At 42.0% G+C, this 7,294-nt stretch overlaps 1 long non-coding RNA gene across 1 annotated transcript; it reads right to left on the bottom strand.

Annotated features, from left to right (window-relative positions):
* Positions 1 to 4,015: 4,015 nt before the first annotated feature.
* On the bottom strand, positions 4,016 to 7,089 carry LOC103170778. Its single transcript, XR_486389.3, has 2 exons — positions 6,975 to 7,089; positions 4,016 to 5,647 (listed from the first exon to the last, which is right to left on the bottom strand). It is a non-coding gene; the product is annotated as an uncharacterized LOC103170778 (long non-coding RNA).
* Positions 7,090 to 7,294: the final 205 nt, after the last annotated feature.

Genomic DNA, 7,294 nt, shown 5'->3' with positions numbered 1-7,294 from the left:
CTAGAGCACACTAGACTTTCAAAGCAATTCCCAGTTCTTGGATGAAAGGTACTACAAAATCAGTCCATCCATCCGTCGGTGCGCAAATATTTATTAACTATTCGCCGAAGTAGATATTTGCCAAGTTTTCTCCTATTTTTGCTATGATCCTTGAACGAGGGAGCCATAGCAAAATCCAACTAAAGTGACAGTTAAAAGATCAGACAAATCAAAGTTGCTAGAGCCAAATCTGGTATAAGCAGGGAATTGCCTTCCACTTGTCTAATAATTTAATACCTTTCTTATTTAGGTTCCCTCCATTTCTACTCAGTAGTCAGCAGCCGTTTGGGCATTCTGCTGTATCTATTCTCTTTGTCCCCTTAAGAGAAGGGGCAGTGCAAGATGAGTGCTACATATTGCTGCTAACGGACCGAGTACCTCTCCGTACCTCACTGTTCGTAAATACGCTCTATCACTTGACACAGAGCATCATATACAAAAAGCATGGGTGGATGTAACAGCTCTACAAGGAATACTTGGGGAGACTGTCAGTGTGGTAATAATGATATTGGTATTTGTTAAGCGCTTACTATGTGCAGAGCACTGTTCTAAGCGCTGGGGTAGATACAGGGTAATCAGGTTGTCCCAAGCGAGGCCCACAGTTAATCCCCATTTTCCAGATGAGGGAACTGAGGCACAGAGAAGTTAAGTGACTTGCCCCCAGTCACACAGCTGAAAAGGGGCAGAGCCGGGAGTCGAACCCATGACCTCTGACTCCGAAGCCCAGGCTCTTTCCACTGAGCCATGGTAGTCGGATATGCCCATTAGATTGTAAGCCCCTTAAGGGCAGGGAACATTTTGCCAATGAAAAGACATTTGGAATGTCAAATGGCGAGGTGGGGGGCCCAAAATGCCGTATTTTCTAAGTAGCGCTGTGTTACCCAGGAGTGAAAAGCAGAAGGAGCGACCTGAACTCCCGGAGAGGTCACTTTTGCCCCAAACAACTAAATCCAGACAAGTCACCGGTCAGAAGGTTGCACAGCTGGGATGACGACTGGCATCTGTGACTGGAATGAAGGGATGGAGAAGCCCCCCGTGCGGTGTGGCTGGTTCAGAGCCCTGCCACAATCTCACGTGGGTATAGGTTCGGCCTCCAAGCGGTATGTTGCCCTCTGACAGGCTGATTGTCATGGGCGATTTCAATTCACGTTTAGGCAGTAAAGTTTGTTCCTGGAGAAGAATCATTAGACCAAATGGGATTGGAAAGCTAAATAGCAATGATTTATTCCAGCTCAGTGAATGGGCTAGATATCAGTGTGTAATCACCAGCACAATTTTCGACCAAAGAGACATCACATGGGGCTTTTGAGATGATAGGTTAACCGTTTTATTGCCGAGTACAACCTGAATTATAGTGATATTTTTTGAGCATTATGTAATATAACGTCTATGCCCTTGGAAAGGTACAACAGAAGCAAAGTGCACGTTCCCAGCCTTCGTGGGACATATCTAAAATGATTCCTCTTTCTCTGAGCAGACTGATAATTTCTGGATGCTTTCTAAACCTAGTGGGGAGACAGTATGGTCGTGGTGGAAAAAGAGCACAAGCCTGGGAATCAGAGAACCTGGGTTCTAATCTCAGTTCTGTCACTTGCCTGATGTGCAGTTTTGGGCAAGTCACTTAACTTCTCAGAGGCTCAGCTTCATTATCTGGAAAATGGGGATTCAATACCCATTTTTCCTCCACTTAGACTGTGAGCCCCGTACATGAGAGGGACTGTGTCCAACACCATTACCTTGTACCTACTCCATTGCTACCCCAGTGGGCCAGCCAAGTAGTCAAGATGATTGAATGGTCAGCTCCTGGAGACTGAAGACATCGACAAAAAAAAGTATTTATATTTGTGACAACATCAAACCAGTCCTATTAGAATGAGAAACCCCCATTTGCTTCTAACAATGGGCACATTGATTGGAGACCTCTATGGTGTATTTTCTACCAATCACTTTCAGCTGGTTCAGTTTGATTTGAATGTCTCCCAGATGAAAGAACTATTGGCAGCAATAAATTCATTTTCAAAACCTGTAGCCTCACAATCCTGACAAAAGGGATTGTCATCAAAGCCAAGCGCATGGCACGCAGAACAAGTTAAAGCCAGCTGAAGAGACTCGAGGTGATCTGAGATTCAAAGTGAAAACAAACCAAGGGCTCCAAGGCAACCCTGTATGAATCCATATGTGGCATCAAAGCATCACTGAAAAATACAGAAGGCACCACCCTCATCAGTGACCAGGAGGAAATCCCAAAGCTAGGGAAACAGCACTTTAAAACATCTCCTTAACAAACCTTTCATCTGCTTTCCTCTCTGATATTAAAAGTCACCACTCCAGGTAGAGCCATAAAAACCTGAGGAAGCTGTCAAATCTGATGATTTACCACCTATGTTCCACATCCAAGGAATGTGGCCTAGTGAATAGAACAGAGGATGGAATCAGAAGGGCCTGAGTTCCAATCCCAGCTCAGCCGCTTGTCTGCTGTATGACGTTGGGCAAGACACCTAACTTTTCTGTGCCTCTGTTACCTCTTCTACACAATGGGGATTAAGATTGTGATCCCCTCTTGGGTTACATCCTGTGTCCAACCTGATTAGACTGTATCTACCCCAGAAGTTAGTACAGTGCCTGCCACGTACTAAGCACTTAATAGATACCATTAAAAAAATCACATACAAACAAAAAACGAGGAGGCATTCTGTTCGTAAACTGGTACAGGATGTTTCTCACTTATGGAATATGGAAAGATAGCAATATTGACAGCATCTCGGCAAACTTGCCCTCACTCCTCTGCAATACCAATATTTTCCACAGAAAGTTGTCACAAAAATCAACCCATTCCTGGTGAACTTTGTAACAATCTCTTCAGACCTAATAGAGTATTGGAAATAAGCACTCATTACTGACGATTGATTAGTGAAGGCAACTACCGATAATGAGTAGGCAATTTTCTAAATCCTCGAAAATGAGAGCCAGAATAATCTGCAGGGCACGAAACTAAAACTGGATTTATCAAGTACCGCCCATGATTGTGTATTTACTGATGGTACATTTTTGAGAACATTTACATTTTAGTTGAAATGTGCAGCAACTTTCTTGCAAACATGCTATCATTTGAACATTTTTACCCATTGGATCACCATTAAAGCTTCTAATAATCTTCTTTCCCCAGTAGAACTGAAATTACTTATGGCAGGAGGTGATGGGAATCTTGTCTCATTCAACAAATGTGTTCTCATTTTGTCTCATGATTAAATTCTGTATAAAGGAGTTGATATCACTGTTTTAAAACAAAAGTAATTTAAATTTTAATCACAAAATTATGTTAAGCTCCAGATGAAATAAGAAATTAAGAACAGAGTGTAAAGGGTGCTTGTGGCCTTGACAATTAGCCATATTTATTTTACTTTGCTTACTTCGCTTCCGCAGCTCTCCTTATCCTTAGGCTAGGCACAGTGGTAATGTGTAAAGACCAAATTCCATTTCCTGACTCTCGTGCTTTTTTAAATTTGGGATGACTTGAATTTTTTGTGGGGGCTTGCCTTGATAATTGTTATATTTTATGTGATACCAGAGAGGCAGATGAAAAATGGAGATGTCAGACGTCAAGAGGTTTTTATTTTTCAATTATCCTTTAAATATCTGAAATGGTGACAATCATCTTCCCTTTTTAGAGTAAATCCCCTTTATGTCAGAGGTTCCACTCCAGCCATGAAAGCAAAATTCAGCTCTGACACTAGAATGAAATAGCTAATAAAACTGGGGATTTGGATTGTTTATGTAGAATACCCATAAATGGCAAAATGTCACACCAAGTTATTTTTTTCCCCCACATTATCTTGGGTCCCTCTAGTGTCTGAGCACATGCACAAATTAAGTTTAGAGATTCTCTAAAGCAATTCATCTGGCTCTGAATCTAATGGCTGTAATTTTTCAAGGAAGTCAGCAAAATGCAGGCCAAGAAGGAATAACACCGCTATTATTTTGAACTCTATTGTTTTTATTCAATCTGTTGCCGAAGCTGTAGCTAAATCATTTACTATTTACATTTAATTTTTAATTTAATGATATTCAAAAAAAATGAGTTTCATCATCCTAAATCCTTGCATCCCAACATCTCAGTGGTACAGCAATATAAGGAATATGCTTCAGAAAAAAAAATGATTACTGGTGTCTATAATAGAATTGTAATAACTCAATACAGTTTTATAAATTTTTGATTTACTCTGCATTTTTTATTTGACAGCTCACCACGTTCCAGTTTTTTATCTGATCATCTTTGCATTAATAATACATTCGGCCAAGTTCTTCTGAAAAGTGGATACTTTTTTCCTCCCTCAGTGCTTTGCCAGCAAAATATTGACTCAGATTTATAATCTGGAATCCTTCTGGTCTGATCAGTTATCAGGAAACCCAAAAAGCATCTCTGCCTTATATCTGCCAACATAGAATCAATGGCTCTTCTCTAATTAATGTAATTATTGAACACCTGATCCATACTATAGCTTGTTATGTGTAACTGATTAAGGTTTGACACAGTAGAGATTTGAATGACTCCAGGTTTGCCTATTCAAACCCACTCAACCAAAAAATTATATTCAACAGAATCCAAGCAACATAAACGACAATGTTCATGGCTGCAATTTTTCCCCACCTCCATAAATACACATTTTGTCATCCTGCACTACTGAATAATTGCAACCGCACTGCTAGCAGCTCTAAAAATCCTTTACCTCCCAGCTGTTCGAAAGAAAAGTAAACTATGAAAGTATCAAACCCTTAGCATCACCTCCCTGAAGCATCGTTGTAAAAATCAGCACCTGGGGACATGGGTTGACTGGGGAATGTGAGTCCTGCAGGACAGCCTATCTTCACCCAGTACTTTAATTTTCCAACTGGAAGAAAGGAAATCCCCAACTCCTTTTTTAGATTCACCTCTCCTGTTAAATACATGACCCAATGTTGGCATGCCCAGATTTCTCTGACCTGAGCTCAGACAACGCTGCAAGGGAGGAAAGACAATGCAAAACCAGGAGCATCTGCAGTAAAGTTTTGTTCATTTTCACCATTTATTTATATAATAACCTGGTCATCACCAGGATTTCTGAGGACTGACAAAACATTTTTCGGCCTTAAATGTAAATTCAACTTCTCCTGGACCCAACGATCCCGTCGATTCACGCTTTTCAGCCCATCTCCTGTCCGCTTCATTAGTTTCATTTTAGTTACAGCGCGTATGGTGTGAAGGTTAATGGAGTCCTACAGAAACAGTGATGCATCGTTTTCTCACAAGACACCTTTCACTCAGATTTATGGCTAAAGTTCCATTTTCCTTGGAAACTATGTGGTAAGCTAGACGGACAAGGTCCCAAAGCAAGCTTTCAGAGCAGATTAACTCAGTCTTGTTAAACTTGGCCTGCCTGGAATGCTTTTGGCGCCTTCCCTCTCAATCCAAAGAGGGGATGTGGATTTCATCGGATTGGCTATTGTGCCCCGTACAATGGTAGAGAGCCAAATACTGTCCCTTGGTGGCCTCAGAGAGAGCGCTCTTATTTTTCAAAATGAATCCAGCTGAATTTGCAAGGCTCCAACACCTCAATCATAGTTGCAGAATCTGTGGACAAAGAGATGTTTTGATGTTCCCAGCTGGGAACATTGCCCTCAGCAAATACAGTTGATATAAATAAATGGTCTCTTGCCTGCCTACATTCATGCCCATCTGTTTGGAGGGCATGGTGCCTAGTAAAAAGTTGCCCAGACTCTTGCCATAAACAGCAGTGCCAAGTAATGAAGGGTGAACGTGGCAGGCTGCCTAATATCAAAAGTGCCATCTTTTCAGTCGCGGGTTCTCTCTCGGAACCAGCTAAAGCACTGGCACCCCATGCTTCCTTACCCTTGATCACACCTGTTGATACGGCTGTGCCAAACCCAGGCCAAGTGGGGAGAAGAGGGAAAGTGTGTTTTACAGCCTCTCCAGGAGGGCTGATGAAGACAAGACTCTAATTAAACATAAGAAATATCTGCTCCGAGTGAGGACACCCAGTTGGCCAGAGACCTGCCTGTGTAGAACTCAAGGGGCGTAGTGCAAGATGTTCCCGGCTGGCATCAGTTCCCACGTAACTATAAAACAGATAATAGGGGATTGGTCCCCAGAGGCACTGGGTGCAGAGTCAATCATCGAGGAATCAATCATGCTTGGTTCGATACAATACATATAGGCTCCCCAGTCATTTATTTGTACTCGGGAGCATGGGATGTGAAGAATGATGAATTTCTACATTAGGCCAATCTGGGACGGTGCAACTGAGTAGATTTACAAACTGCTTCTAGAATGTCAGAGAAGCAGAATGGCCTAGTGGGTCATCTTTCTACAGAAACGTACGGAACGTGTCACGCGCCTCCTCGAAAATCTCCAATGGTTGCCTATCCACCTCCATATAGAACAGAACCTCCTCACCACTGACTTTGAGGCACTCCATTACCTTGCCCCGTCCTATACCTCACCTGCATCCAGTTGGTCCATTGGCCATTTTGAGAAGAGAATCAATTGCCTCAGTCCCATTCAGAAGCACATATCTCCCTTAAAAACTAAGTCAATCAATCACTGTTATTTATTGAGCACATACTAGGTGCAGAAAACTATAAGTGCTTGGGAGAGTACAGTAGAACAAAATTAATGGACACATTGTTGCCCATAATGAGCTTATGGAACAGAGAGGGATACAGATATTGATATAATTTATAATATGACTAAAGGCATATGCTTAAGTGTTGCAGAGGGTTGAATATCAAATGTTCAAAGGTCACAGATCCCAAGTTCAAGCGACAGCAGTCAGACAACAGTCTATAAACCAAAATCCTAGATTAACCAAAGATTAACCCTCATCTAGCCCTTGTCCAAGACTTCCTAGGTTACAGTTAAGCAAGCAACAATCACTTACCCTTCATGCTTTTAGGGGGCCTTTTTCATGAAGCATCTTCTTCGATCCAGGCAGGTCACAGTATAAACTAGCTTCAGAGGAGAGAAAAGAGAGCCTTCCTTCCCCCTCTGCTTCCCTTTTTAACCTTTCTTCTGACACCTGTGCATTCCATCCTACCTATGGAATTGGCTGTGCCCCAGCGGATGTCATCAGGTGAGTCAGCTATTTCCTGAATGATTGAGAGATCATCCAAATTACTTTTTCAAGCAAGAGGGCTGTAGCCTGGTAGAGAAGAAAGAATGATGCAAATAGACTTCCATCAGGTGTATACATATAGCTGT

This window comes from Ornithorhynchus anatinus, chromosome 14 (genome assembly GCF_004115215.2).
Source record: "Ornithorhynchus anatinus isolate Pmale09 chromosome 14, mOrnAna1.pri.v4, whole genome shotgun sequence".
Lineage (NCBI taxonomy): Eukaryota > Metazoa > Chordata > Mammalia > Monotremata > Ornithorhynchidae > Ornithorhynchus > Ornithorhynchus anatinus.
Note: the sequence above shows the minus strand (reverse complement) of the source record. Positions and strands in the feature narration are given on the sequence as shown.